Genomic DNA, 14,812 nt, shown 5'->3' on the forward strand with positions numbered 1-14,812 from the left:
TGGGGCTTGTCTGTAGCTGGAAAGGACCAGTTTTTTGAAGGCCAATTTCTGCTGAAACGTGGTGGTTGAACCTGTAGAAAAGCTTTGACAGTTTGCATAGATTTAGCTTTTTCTTTCATTTTCCGTAGTATCTCCTCAGCATTAGTACCAAATAATACATCCTTTTGTAAAGGAGCATCTAGTAGTTTAGCTTTAACATGATCAGGCAAGGTTTGTTCCCTAAGCCAGGCATGCCTACGAATGACTGATCCTGTAACCGCAGCTCTACTTGAGGCCTCTAGAGCATCATAGCCACATTGTAAGGTGTGCTTACCCACTTGTTCTGCACTATGCATCATATCCTGCAACTCCTTCAAATCTGGTTGTTCAGGTTGTGACATTTTATTCCTTAATTGTGATAACAGAAACTGCTGATATTTAAGCATATGGAACTGACAATTTAAGGCCCTCGTGGCTAGGGTGGCCGAGGTATATACCTTTTTTCCCCACCTTTCTAAGGATCTAGACTCTCTTTCGGAAGGTAGTGGATTCTTAGCAGTAGAGGCCTTCATTCCCTTGGGGCCTTGAGATATGGTTTCAGGGTCAGCATTATGGCTTTTGTAAAGAAATTGGTGAGAGTTAGGAACTCTGTAGTACCTATCAGGCTTGACTGGGGCAGGAGGCAGGGAATCCAGATTAAGGCAAGCCTCCGAGTAAACATCATCAAGTATGTCCAAGACAGGAGGTATAGCCAGAGGTCTGTGCTGAGGTAGCAAAAGAAATTCCCTAAGTCTTTTCTTGGAATCAGAAAAGTCTTGGCCTTCCCAATGGAAGTGTTCCCTCAAGGTATGCAAGGTTTCCCCAAAAGAAAAATCTTCTGGGGGAGATACAGAAGGAATGGACTGCTCTGTATCAGAATCTTCAAAAGGGGAGTACGAGTGTTCCTCTTCATCAGAATGTTCTGAAATAATGGAGCCCTGGTCAGAAAAGGGAGAATCTTCCTCCACTCTGGGTCTCTTGTCCGGAGGGGGTTGGGAACCCCTGATAAGAGTAATTAAATCCTCAGCCATTTTTAGCATCTGCTTTTTAGGCATGGGGCCTGGAGATGGGCCCTGTGCAACAGGCCTCTTGGGATGCATGGCTGATTTGGACTTAGTAAAGGCCTTTACGGAAAAGGAAGATGAGGGTCTAAAGACACCATGGGTGGAAGTGGACCTGTCCACATTAGGAAGCTCAACACTCACAGTGGCTTCGGTAGCTGTAGTCTGCATATGGGCCGAGGCACCTGCGGTCTCGGTTACAGAAGACACCGCCAGAGAAGTGTCGTCGGTAGTCAGGGGCTGCGTAGGCGCCTCGCTGACAACCGGACCACGTGTAGCCGGTTTTGGCGTGGTGTCGGTGGAGACCGCGGACCTCGCGTGTCGGTCTTTGTCCTTGCGTTTTTTGGACAAAACGGTAGTCGGAGTCTCTGACAACATTTTATAATCAAAAGCTTTACCAAAAACGTGCTGGGCGAACTCCGCCCGACGCTTAATAGTGCGTTTATTGAAAGTAGCGCAAAAGCGACAGCCCGAGACATCGTGGTCTGGGCCTAAACAAGGTATGCAGAGGGAATGGAAATCCTTATGCGGTATTTGCTTCCCACAAGAAATACAATTGTTAACTTTGTCTGACATCGGTCTGAGGCAAGAAAAGTTTCCAACGGGTACTTAGCTTTAAAGAAGACTTCGGTTTCCAAATTTTTGTAATTTCAGGAGCTGGCCGACCGGCACTTGCGAACTGCTTCTGCTTCGGGCACCGCGTGGCAAAAAAAGACTGAAGAAAATGGCGTCGGCTGTGTCTTATATACCCCTGTCGCACTGACGTCAGGAAAGAAAGTGACAACAACCGACGCCGGACCTAGACTTTGGAATTCGGCCGACCGAGGACCCGCCTGACGGCAGAGAACCCATCTGTAATTACTGCAGCTGTATGCACGATGAACATCAGAAGAAAGCTGTTTGCCATAAAAGGAATATTTTTTATTTTTTATTTTATTTTATTTTACATTTGTTGACCGGGATGATCTGACTGGAGTTATATCCATTTTCAGCGGAGGCCCGGGGAGAAAAGCTCCAAGACAAAACAACAATTTTATAACAATAGTAATAGAAAACAGATTTTATACAAATTGATTTATACAAGGACAGAGGATATTTATCCTATGCTATAGGAATAGCTGAATAGCAAAAGGAAACAGCCTTAGAGACCCAGAAAGAGATGGTTTGCTTAAAAGCAGCCAAACAAAATTTCCTGAAAATAAACAAAAAGTTGCTCAGATTTCCTGATATCTTTTGTCTTGTCTAGGTAACACTTGAACTGTCTATGCAAATCCAGTGTGTGAAAAATCCTCTCACTAGCACTGTGTGGAAGGAAGATGAACTGTTTGATTCAAAGATAAACAACTAACCACCTTGGGCATAAAAGGATTAGTAAGAGAAACCACATCGTAATGAAGAAACAAAACAAACAAATAAATAATAAAGGTAAAACTACTATGACTGCCTAAATTTCAGAGACTCTTAACAGAAGTAAGAGCTACCAACAGTGCAGTCTTCCAAGTACAGTCCAACAAGGAAAAGGAAACTGCAGGCATAAGGGGAAGTGGAGTTAATTTTGCTAAAATTAAGGTCCCAAGAAGGAACAGGTTTTCTTGGGGATCTGCTGTGATGGACACCTTTCAAAAATTGTTTTGACTTCAAAACAAGAAGCAAGTGATAAGAGTCAAAGGTAGACAAGCAGAAATAGCAGACAAATGAGTGATCAGTACTGCAACATTGACTATGAAGAACATTAAATGAATATGCCAAACCAGAACTGAGCAACTCACACAAATAAGAAAGGACCATAGAAAAACCCACAGAAAAGGGGTCCAAGATCATACTTGAGACACCAAATGAAAATCTCCTCCATTCAGCCACACAGGATTTTCTAGCAGTTGGTTTTCTGGTGTGCTGCAGAAAAAGTACATCATCAGAAAATTGGTGTCTTAAAGAAATCAAAACCCTAAGAGTCAACTGAAGAGTGGGCAAGTGTAGATGAATGGCAGATTCCTTGTCCTGTGTGAGAAGTTCCAATTTGTGAGTTAATTTGTGATGACCAAACTGGAGGCTGAACTCTCTCAACTCAGGGCTGGCATGACCAGACAGGAGGAGATGGTAACCACACACACACAGCAAACCCAGTCCCACATAGACCTACCACAACTGCAAACCAAACACATAAAAACACAAAGACATACTCGGAGGCTCTAATAAAAAACTTACCAAAACAACAGAGGCTCCCCAAAGCAGACATCCAAAAATCCACCACCTCAAAACAAAACACATGCAACACCAAAACACATGCCAACACATACGTCAATAAATCAGTGTGTCAGTCAATCACAGCCCTTAAGGACAAACACCATGCCTGATACACTAGTAATAGGTGACTCTATAGTCAGACACACTGATGTCCCGCTTACCAGGCTGAACAAGGAGAGGGTGATTGTGAGCTGCCTATCGGGAGCTAGGATCCGCCACATAACACACGCACTCCGGTCACTCCAAAGCAAGTACAAATATGACTCTGTCATTGTCCATGCTGGCGTGAATGACCTGAGACGTACCTCCCTGGACTACATGAAAAGAGACATAGAGGTGCTCTCTGATTATGTAGCCCAGGCTGGTATGACCCTGACCCTGAGCAGCATCTTGCCCCCACCAAGAATGATGCCACAATACAAAGACAAGATGATCAGCTTTAATAATTGGCTTAAGTACTGGTGTCATTCTAAGGGGATCCAATGTCTGTCTGCCTGGGATGACATGTTGGACAAGCCATGCTGCTTCGCAAGGGACGGCTTGCACCTGTCACCACTGGGCTTCTGGATATTGGCTAAGGCTCTTGCCACCCCCATAGTGCCTTTTTTAGGCAAGGCTCAAAAGGCAAACCCACCTCCTTAGATAACAAAAATGGAAAAAAACTAAGGGTAATGCTGTTCAAGGCCAGAAGTCTAAATCTCAAGATGCAGGCACTCGATGCACTTCTCAGTATGGAGAACATCGGCATCTGTGCAGTAATTGAAACCTGGTTCAAGGCTCCTGAGAGCACCCCAGCGCTACCAGGCTATACCTCGTATCATGCTTTTCGGCCCCCAAACCCAGGCTGAACCACAAAGGGAGGGGGAGCGTCCATATTCATCAAGGACACCCACACCTCCAGGTTAGTAGCAACACATGAAGCATTGGAGACCATACAGGTGCAACTAATCATAGGCAAAACTGCTATACAACTGGTAGCATGTTACAGACCACCCTCCCAATCTCAGGAAACCCACTCAGCCTTCCTGAAGACATTGGAGGATATGAATGTATCACAAAATACCATCATACTGGGAGATTTCAACTACCCTAACATAGATTGGGTACATTATTCTAGCCCTAACACCCTAGCCCAAAGGTTCCTGGAATTCATACATTCAAATGCACTGGAACAACTAGTCACCTCTCCCACTAGGGGAGATAATATCCTAGACCTGATCATCACAAACATGGGGACAAAATGCTCCACACCGGAGGTATACCCCTCACTAGTGAGATCTGACCACAAACTAATCACCCTGGATATACATATCCCACCTCCACCCCCAGCACAAAAGACCACAGTGAAAAACATCTCAAAAGCAGACTTCACTCTTCTTAAGACTGAGATGGTATCCTTTAAGCCCACTGGGCCAGTGGATACCACATCCCACAATGCTGAATCCATCACAAATGCTTTCTATGGACATCTCCAAGAATGCATGGGTCATGCAATCCCAAATAAATCCAAGTCCCTCTCCACCAAAGGCAAGCGTCCTGTCTGGTGGACCTCAGACATTAACAAATTGTATAACAAAAGAAGGAAGCTACTGCACGACAGAGCAAAATCCCATAAAGGGAAGACATCTCTGATCAACACTAGCAGAAAACTATGTTCTCTCATAAAAACATCCAAGGCCAACTTTGAGAGAAAAATCGCTAAGGACACTAAAGATAACCACAAAGCCTTCTTCAGCTATGTTAGAAACCTGGGAGGAAACCCTCAGATATGCTCAGAGTTAGTTCACAACAACAAAAAATACACTGAACCCACAGATATTGCCAACATTCTGGCTGACAGGTTCAGTGCAAATTTCTCCCCTCCCTCACCCCCAAAAGAAGAAATACTTATCCCAGCTGAATGTAATCTCCCTGTCATCTCAGATGTCCAGGTGAGAGCCGCCCTCAGCAAAGCTAAAAACACAGCATCAATGGGACTTGACGGTATCCCGGGTTGCGTGCTACGTGAACTCCAAGAACAGCTAAACCCGCACATAAAAATGCTATTTAACCTTAGTCTTACTACAGGATATGTACCTGAACACTGGCGTACAGCAACAGTGGTCCCACTTCACAAAGGGGGTACCTCTACAGACCCTGGGAACTACCGACCCATAAGCTTAACCAGCCTGGTCTGCAAAGCTATGGAAAGAATCATTATGGAACTCAAACACAGACATTGGGGACCTACAGACACTTGACTCCACCCAGTTCGGCTTTGTAAAGGGCAGATCCTGCCTTTTGAACCTGGTTGACCTTTTCGAAACAGTCACTAGAGTCATTGATGAGGGCAAAGCAGTCCATACAGCCTACCTGGACTTGGCTAAGGCCTTCGACACAACACCCCACTCAGGCATCATAGATAAGCTCAACAGCTTAAATGTAAACCCTTATGTCACTAGATGGGTTGCAAACTGGCTAAAGGACAGAACCCATAAAGTTAAAATCACTGGAGCAATGTCAGACTCAAAGCCAGTCACAAGTGGTGTCCCACAGGGATCTGTCCTGGGACCCCTCTTGTTCGGCATTTATTTCTCAGATGTTAAAGCAAACATGGGAGGGTTGTGGCTGACAAAGTTCGCAGATGACTGCAAACTAGACGCCATAGTCGATACACCAGCGGACACATACATCCTACAGAAAGGCCTCACAGAAACGGACAACTGGTGCCGGAGTCATGGCCTTAAACTAAATGCCAAAAAATGTATAGTCATCCCCTTTGGGAAAAACAAAGTACCCACAAATTATCACATAGACAGCAACCCACTTAGTACGGAAAAAGTAATCGGAGACCTAGGGACCCAAGTCGACAGCGACCTCTCATTTGACACCCATGTTGCCAAAGTGGTTAGAGAAACATTCTACCTTGCACACCTTATCATGAAGGGATTCACATCCAGATCCAAGGATGTCATTGTACCCCTATACTCCTCCCTCATCAGACCCATGATTGAGTACAATGCCCCATTTGGTATGTACCTCACCCGGCATTTGCAACAGCTGGAGAGACCACAAAAGTACCTCACCAAGAGGATCAAGGGTCTCCAACATATGTCTTATTCTGCCAGACTAAAGAAACTCCAGCTCTATTCAGTAGCATACCGCCTGCTCAGAGGTGATCTCTGCCTGACGTACAAGGCCATGTCCAATCAGGAACTGATGGACATGCTCCACCTCAAAAAATCCAAATCCATCAGAACCACGAGAGCTAAAGACTTAAACCTCGGCAGAAGTATGAATAGGACATGCTGGAGGGATAGATTCATAACCCAGAGGCTTTCCATGCTCTGGAACAGGATCCCAGTTCATGTTAGGCAGAGCCCCTCACTGACTCTCTTCAAGAGGAATCTTGATGAGTGAATGGGAGATCGTAAGTTTACCTCAGGGGTCACATCTGCGTCACTACTAGACAGGGGCACAGTAAACTAATTCTATTATATAAGGGGACCTTCACTGTATCACTACTAGACAGAGGCACAGTATTCTAAATCTATTCTGTGCATTTTGTACCATTTTATGGGGTGGCGAAAGCCACATCACTATGGCTAGGCTTACAAATGCCCCAGGACAGATAGCCTAGTACTAAACTATGAAACTATGATCGCTCCTGGCTAGATTAAACAGAAGGGGGAACCAGTGCTCTCTAGGCCAAAAGGAAATCACCAACAAGATTTTGGGCCTGCCCCACATGATTTTGTGCAGGACGTTTGGTAGCAGAGGAAAGGGGGGTTAGGAATACAGAAGCACCCCCTTCCAGGAAAAAGACAGGGCATCCACTCTCCAAGCCACAGGACTTGACAGTCTGGAGTCTGGAGTACACTGGGAATTTGTTCAGAGGGGAGGCAAAAAAGAACTACTTGGAGTACCCCACTGATGTACTATGTCCAGAAACATGACCCTGTGAAGCAACCATTTTTGAGGATGTCTCCTGCATTTGTTCAAGTGTTTGCCACAAGATTGTGCTTTGAGTGAATGTAAACCACTTGAAGAAACATTTGGTAAACAACAAAATTCCAAGCCTGAAGGGCCAGCCTGTGAAGAAGATAAGACTTTGTACCCCCGTGTTTGCTGCTGTACACATAACTGTGGTATTGTCTGTCAAAAGCCTTAGAGGACCTGGAACCCAAAGAGATAACGAGGTGGGAATTGCCAAAATGTGAGCTCTCTTCTCCTTTATGTTGATACGGTCGGCCAATTGATGATGAGACCAAGGTCTCTGGAATCTGAGGTTGTAGGAGGAAGCTCCTCAACCTTGAACAGATGCATCCGTGTACAGTTCCTGAGTGGGAAAAGGAACCTCAAAATACAGACATGGATTCAGGGAAATCTGGTGAATCCACCAGTGGAACCACACCTCACAACTGTCCAAATTTTCACAGAATGTACAGATTTTTGACTCATATTTTTGGTCTGTTCCTCATAAAATTTGTGGTTTTCTGGCAAACCACTGGGATGATCTGAGGACAGAAGTCATTAAATAATTAAATGCATTTGAGTTTTAGGCTGCAAATTCTTCAGAAAAATTTATGTTAAAACAAACCCTATTACTCTAGCAGCTTTCTAAGTTTATAAGAGCATTATTTAAAATATGCCCCCATTTTGGGCCTTTGTCCAGATTTCTTGCACTAAGTAGTTTGAGAGGTATGAATGGAACTCAGGCTTGAAACAAGGCAAGAGAGGAAGAGGAAATCCCAAGAATGGCAGTGCTGAAGCCAAACAGTACTGAGATACCACTGAAATTTTCTCATATGGAGTTTGGAGAAGGGAACCATGGGAATAGTTGATGCCATGTACATGAGAACTCACAGAAATTCACTTGCAGGAAGGATTATTGAAAGAGGACGAACAGAATGAAAATAAACAGTCAAAGAAAGAAACTTGGGGGTGGAAAACAAACCATCATTGGTATGGTCTGAATCCTGCATCTCAAAAACACTTGGTTCTAAGAGTGGGTCAACACAGACACTGATATTTAGTGTGAACCCCACACTGCAAAAAAAGCATCATAGTGAAGTAAAGATCCCAAAGCAAGTGCTGCTGAGAGAGGGGCTGAAACAAAAAGTTGTCCAAATAAGAGAATACTTGAATTCCCTGAAGTCTGCAGAATGCTACAACTGGGGCCACACATATGGTAAAGACCCTCAGAGCTGCAGGAAGACCAAAAGGTAAAGCAGGAAACTGATAATGTGAGGAAGAAACAGAGGAAACATAACAACTTTCCTGAATAGAAGGTGAATAGGAATGTGTAGGTAAATCATTCTTTAAACCCAGGGACACCAGAAAAACTTGGGGAAGCAACAGAGGAAAAGGTATCTGGAGAGACAACAATCTTAAGAAAGGAACTTTTCAAAAAGTGTTGAGAATGGGCCTCCAAGACCTCTCCTTCTGGAGTAAAAGCCCCTACACAACTGAGAAGGGAAATAGGCTGGATTGTTCCCTGTACCAAAAGATCCAGAGGAAGCAATGAAAAATGAGGCAGCTCACAAGGAGGATGTTGAGGAAGGCCTGAGGATGGGGGATGGAACTTCCAAACCACATAAAAACCCCACTTTGGATATTCGAAAGCACCCAAGATTCTGAAGTGATCTGTTTCCAGAAAGGAAAAGATAAAGTCAACCAGAGATATAGAGGAATCTGGCTGAGGGGTAGAAGTGGTTAAATGTCAAATGGAAGCAGATTTGTCAGGGAAAGCTGGCTTTTGACCCCTAATACCCTTTGAAGGATTTTCTGGAAAAACTCTCTTGGAAGCTCGTTTACCTCTAGAAGCCTTTCGAGGTTGCCTACAAACAAAGGAAGGCTTAGATGGATAATTTCTCTGAAGATCAGGAACAGGAGAAAGAAAGACTTGTTTCAGATCCTGCATAACTTTATCCTTATCTTCTGGGGTCTTAAAAGCTCAGTAGCTGCAGTGCCAAAAAAGTCTAGTTGTCCAAAGGAGAGCCCAATATTTTAGCATTGATGACCTCAGGAAGAGCCTACAGGCATAACTAAGAGTACCTCTTCATCAAAGATCTCGATGCAGCAGCCCTAGATGAGGCATTGGTAGCATCAGAGCTGCATTTAAAAGAATGACAAGCCACCTGAGAAGTACAACCCAAAAGGAAAATGGCAGCTTTGCCTCAGAGTCAGGTATATCAGTCATAATGCCCAGAAGCTTAGAGAGAAGAGCCAGTACATATATACTAATATACCTTTCCACAGCATGACTGTCCTTTTCAGAAGGTAAAAGCTTAGAGAGCAGGACAGCAACATGGATGTTTTTTCAGTAGCCACAGACATAACAGCCAGATCAGAGGCTGGGAATCAGGGGGCCTGAGCAGCTAATGAAAAAGTGTCCAGAAGGGCATCCAGAACTAGAGGACAGCAGAAGGCCTAGAAGAATCTATTTTCAGTAGTTCATAGTACCTCTTTTGAATGTCAGAAACCAGGGAGCACTCCTACTTAAAGTGTTCCATCGCACCAACCACAGCATTCCCAAAGGACAATTCCTCCATAGGAGAGTCTGGATAAAGTGAATTCTCTTCAGATCCCAAACAAGAGGACAGTGGATTCAAAAAGATGCCAGTGACTTCTCACCAGAGTTTAAATCCAACTCTTCTTCAGAGGAGTCAGAATCCCTAGGCCGTTTGGAAGGAGCAGTAGAAGACTAGGGAACAGATGCAGAAACAGACAATCAGTGAAGAGACTTTACAGCCATAAGAGCATTGAAAATCCCCTGAGTAAAACCCTGCCATTCCTTGTGTGGATCCTTAGCCACAGGGGACACATACTTAGTCTTCCACTTCTTTTTTAAAGGAACATCAGCTTTAACAAATCTATGAGGTTCACATCCATGCCTAGATTCAATCAGGGTATCAAGCAGCTCTTCCCTACCAGTATATAGGTAATCCCCCAGACCCCTCTTATATAATTGTCCGTGGTTCCCCCTCCACATCTGTAGCAGACATAGGTACAGCCTCAGTGAACCTATGGCTAGGCAGCCACTTCTTGGCTTCCAACTGGGTTGCGACAAAGAGAGGTGACAGAGGCACCTAACAGTCCTCGGGCTCTTTATGTAACACAACAGAGAAGTCTGGAAGAGGCTGGACAGCCATAGAGTCAGTGAGCACTTTTCAAGACTTTTTCTTAAGCAGCAACTGAAGGTCAGGGCTGGTGAATACAGAGGCTACGGTACCCTGAGCTAACAGTTTTAGATGCGGGTACTCCAAGTAAATGGAAAGGGTAGACAGATGACTGCAGACAGTCTTGGGGAGAAACGCTTGACAGATCTCACACAGAGTATAGGCATGCATAGCACCCAAACAAAAAAGCCACTGCTTATGTCCATCTTTATGGGGAATCTGCTTCTCATACACACATTTTCCCTTTCTGGATGGCATGTAAAAAATTAAAACCAAAAGAAGCAAAAGAGGAAGGAAGAGAGCACAGTGGAGCATTTATCTTTAGTAAGCTTGGTAGCTGAACCAACTCGACTAATGCCTTGGAGATCAAATTCAAGGTAGCGTTCAGACTGGCTATAAAGAAGTTCTGAGGATTAGGCACTTGTACGTCACATATGTACTTTGCGCCTCAAACATAGGGCATGCATCTAATGTATGGTGTCTGGAAGGTGTAAAGGCTTTGGTATGCTGGCCAGATGTTCAGCTATCTTAGGCAAGATATCCCAGTTGTAAAGAATACTGCAATAGTGATTAAGTGAGGACATCAATATGAAACAAAAGTAGGGAATAATAAAATGTGAGACAACTGAAGGTGGTAAAAAAAAAGGGGAAATGCTGATAAGAAAGGCAGTGTTCATATAAAGGAAAGACAATTCATATTTTTACTCTGAGAGTCCAAGAACTGTAGGTATAGAAATGGTGAAACACAAAGGAAGAATCCAGAGCTAGATGTACAGGCAGCTCAAATGGAAAAGACAAAAGATGATGATGTGATAGAACAAATTACTTTATGTAACAGATGGGGCACTTATATTAATGGATTGCGTACACAAGGTGCAACACAGACAAGAGAGGAAAAGAGGAGGAGTTTGGTTTAGATAGAAACTCTGTCAGGTCTGACATTCTACTGAAGAAATAAAACCCTGTTAAAAGCAGTCAGAACATATGGTGGGACACCATACAATTCTGCTTACAGGAAAAATGATACAGTAGATGAAGGGAAGCCAAGAGTAACTGAGCTGGGTGATCTTTGGAGGAAGTCAGTGAAGGAAACGGAGTAACCTTTTTCAGAAATGCTGCCACTGCCATTAGCATGAAAAGGGTAAAGGATAAAATTCTGAGAATTCAGTGAGCAGCTGAGAGACTAATACGATGAAACTGGGTAGTTAAAATAAATAAATAAAGCAGAACAGGTGGATGGCAGAAGCACAGGCTTTTGCACCATGGACCACCTTAAATGAAGTATGGAATTATACGACAACCTGCACTTGGAAACATATGGTAATACTCTCTTTTTACTAAAAGCTAAATTGTGCGTGTGCGCTGGTGCAGTTCTATGACTGATTCTCCAAGAAGGCTGACAAAGGAAGCCCTATGGATAAGTTATTTCTGAATTTCAGCAGGTGCTTTACAGGAGTTGATAATAAACTTAAGTTTACGGATGTGGGCACCATAAACTGGTGAAGTAAACAGAACAATGACTGTGGGCGTGGGGTGGGGGGGCACAATAAGTACTGGCATGCCAGAGCTCTGTGTTGGTCCCTGCCCTTTTCAACATATGTCCCACATAATACGCATGAATGAGGCTATAACAGCACACAGTCTGGTTAAGATACCAAGATTTATGAAGAGGTTACAATGCAGGACTCTCTCCAACAAGGTCTACTGCATCTTTTAAGATAAGTAACATATATCCAGAATTTAATACAAAAAAAATAAAGTTATGTACTTTTTTGGCAGAATCCAAAGACACATATATGTCATGCTGAGAGTTTAACAATTTCATCGACTCAGAGCGTACATTAAACTTTTGATCAGTTAATTTTTCAAAATCACACTGCTACTCCAAAATTAAGCACCAGATCAGTAACAATAGAATAACTCCATTTATTCCTTAACAAAGGAAATTTATAATGTACATGATGCACGCACGCACTCACACACACACACACACACACACACACACACACACACACACGCACACACCTTACTTAACAGTATCATTCATAAAGAAATACATCACAGGTCATTCTCACAGGTTAGCTGGGGTAAATACGCTGCCACCATTTGACTGTTCCCTTCTGGTAATGCAGCTTCTGCAGATGTGCACACTTCTCAAAAAGGAACAGCAAGACACCTCTATGTAACTCCCATTTCAGAGTTTGTTTCATTCACATACAGGTATGAAAATGAGTAGCACTTCTGTTCAGCCATTTCTCCATTCCCTTATTAACTATGATTAACCTCTCCTGGACAACTTACAAACGACCACTTCTTATTAGATACCTTGACACCTTTTACAATCGACCACTACCTCTTTCCCATCAAATGACTTTCCACCTTGACTCCACAGCCCAGAGGGAGTAAGGACTTTCCTATTTGATAAATATGATTTAACTAACTGGCACAGTTCACAGTTCTTGGAATTGTGTTTTACTCTCATTTAGAACTCTGCAATAGATTAGTGGCAATTATGTCAACCAATCCATTTTCTTTTTGGCATAGTGACATGTACTGCATCATGACAACATAAGCCCCTTTTGGATCAGCTCACACGTTTTCCAGGTTCATACCACAGTCTAGTCTCCTAATGCAGGCAGGTTCTGCTGTATTCCCACACCTGTGCTTAAGCTCTAAAACCTAGACAGCCTTCAGGCGCAAACACCTTCCCCCTTGAAATACACCCTCAGAAATTCATTTGTTGAACCTGTTGTCGCTGTTAATAGGCTGGCAAAACTTACAATTCTTGAGGAATGAAAGCAAAAATGTAATACATACCTGTTACTTCTCCTTTCGCAATAAATGTAGCTCAAGCACAGCAGTCAGGACCCCAGTGCATTTAATCCTCGATTGCAGATCATAACCCTGCGGCTCACTGCCAACATACGTCTGTGTTTGTAAAAGCATCTCCATGAAGGGTACTGGTTATGGGCATATACTGTCCTTAACCTATACCCTTTATCTTACTGTCTCTTACCATTTAAACCTTGCGTTGGATAGAAACTGAACAGAATGCTTACACATTGAGAGACAAAAACTCCATTTTCCATTAACAATACATACAAACGCTTGCAAAACAAATACATGTTTTTATTAATTAAATAAGTAGTTTAATAGCTGCTCTGCTATTTTGGCCAAGAGTATTTCACAGGACCAGAAGTGATAGGTTTACTATAGTAACTAATCTGAACAGATTAATCCGTTTAGGCAAGTTCACATCTGAATAACTATTACATTTCTGTAATCTGTACTACACTGCATTTCTTTGGCAAAAGCCATGGTTGAAAAGGGTCTGTTTTTCACCTGAGCAACTAATCAGACTTGAGTCGCCTGGGCTGTAGTCAGAGCTTTATCCCTCTATGCCACCAAAGCAACAGTTCACTATACCTAGGGTTAATGTCTACCCCTCACAGCACAGCACAGTGCTCAGAGGGCCCAAAAAAGACCAGAGTGGGAGTCTGTGCATCTCCTCACCTTGGTGTCATTCTTTCTACTTTTAAATGATCCAAAATGCCTGGTTTATGTCCAGTAATCATGCATGTACCAGATGCCCCATGCCCCATTGTAAAAAGAACCCTCTGTTAAATGCTCTATCCTTAGCAGCCCAAGAAGCCCTTCAGTTGCACAGGCTCACTCCAAAACTCTTTGGCATCACATATGCATTATCTGTCCCCACATCAATAAGCCACACCAACATTAATTATTTTGCAAGTTAAATAACATCACATGTGCTACATAATATCTGCAGCTCTGGGTCATTACACATGGGACCATCTACTACTTTAAAGGAGTACTGCACCCACAAACTAACTTCTGCTTTAAATGTGAAAACATGTCAACTGTCCCCGATTTTGCCTCATGTTTTTGCCCTGTGCCTCATAAAAGTTTTGATTTCCTAGTAAATCACTGTGGAATACACAGAGAAGCAATAAAGCCAAACTTTATATGAGTTTCATACTTCTTATTGTTCAGAAAATATATGGTGATATAAAACCAGTTACAGCATTTTTAAGTGAATTACAGTAACATTTAAAAACTGCCTCCGATTTTGGGCTCTTGTTCCTCAGTATCTTTGGCTTTGTTCCTGACTCTTGTGCAAGGAAGTGGAGAGCTATGCTGCTCAATCTTCTTCTTCTTTCGGCTTTTCCCAGTTAGGGGTCACCACAGCGGATCACCTATCCACTCATGATTGGCAGTGGAGTTTTACGGTGTCGAGTTGCCAGTCCAGCACCCAACCTTCTACAGAAGGCAAACACATGCATGCACTCATGCCTAGGGCCAATTTAGAGT

General features: G+C 43.3%; 1 protein-coding gene across 4 annotated transcripts in view; it reads right to left on the reverse strand.

The window, feature by feature from the left end:
• The window catches only part of VGLL4 (vestigial like family member 4), a 1,022,072-nt gene that overhangs the window by 269,772 nt on the left and 737,488 nt on the right, over nt 1–14,812 (reverse strand). The window lies entirely within an intron of this gene.

Source organism: Protopterus annectens, chromosome 7.part0 (assembly GCF_019279795.1).
Source record: "Protopterus annectens isolate FY-2018-M chromosome 7.part0, PAN1.0, whole genome shotgun sequence".
In the NCBI taxonomy this organism is placed as follows: domain Eukaryota; kingdom Metazoa; phylum Chordata; order Ceratodontiformes; family Protopteridae; genus Protopterus; species Protopterus annectens.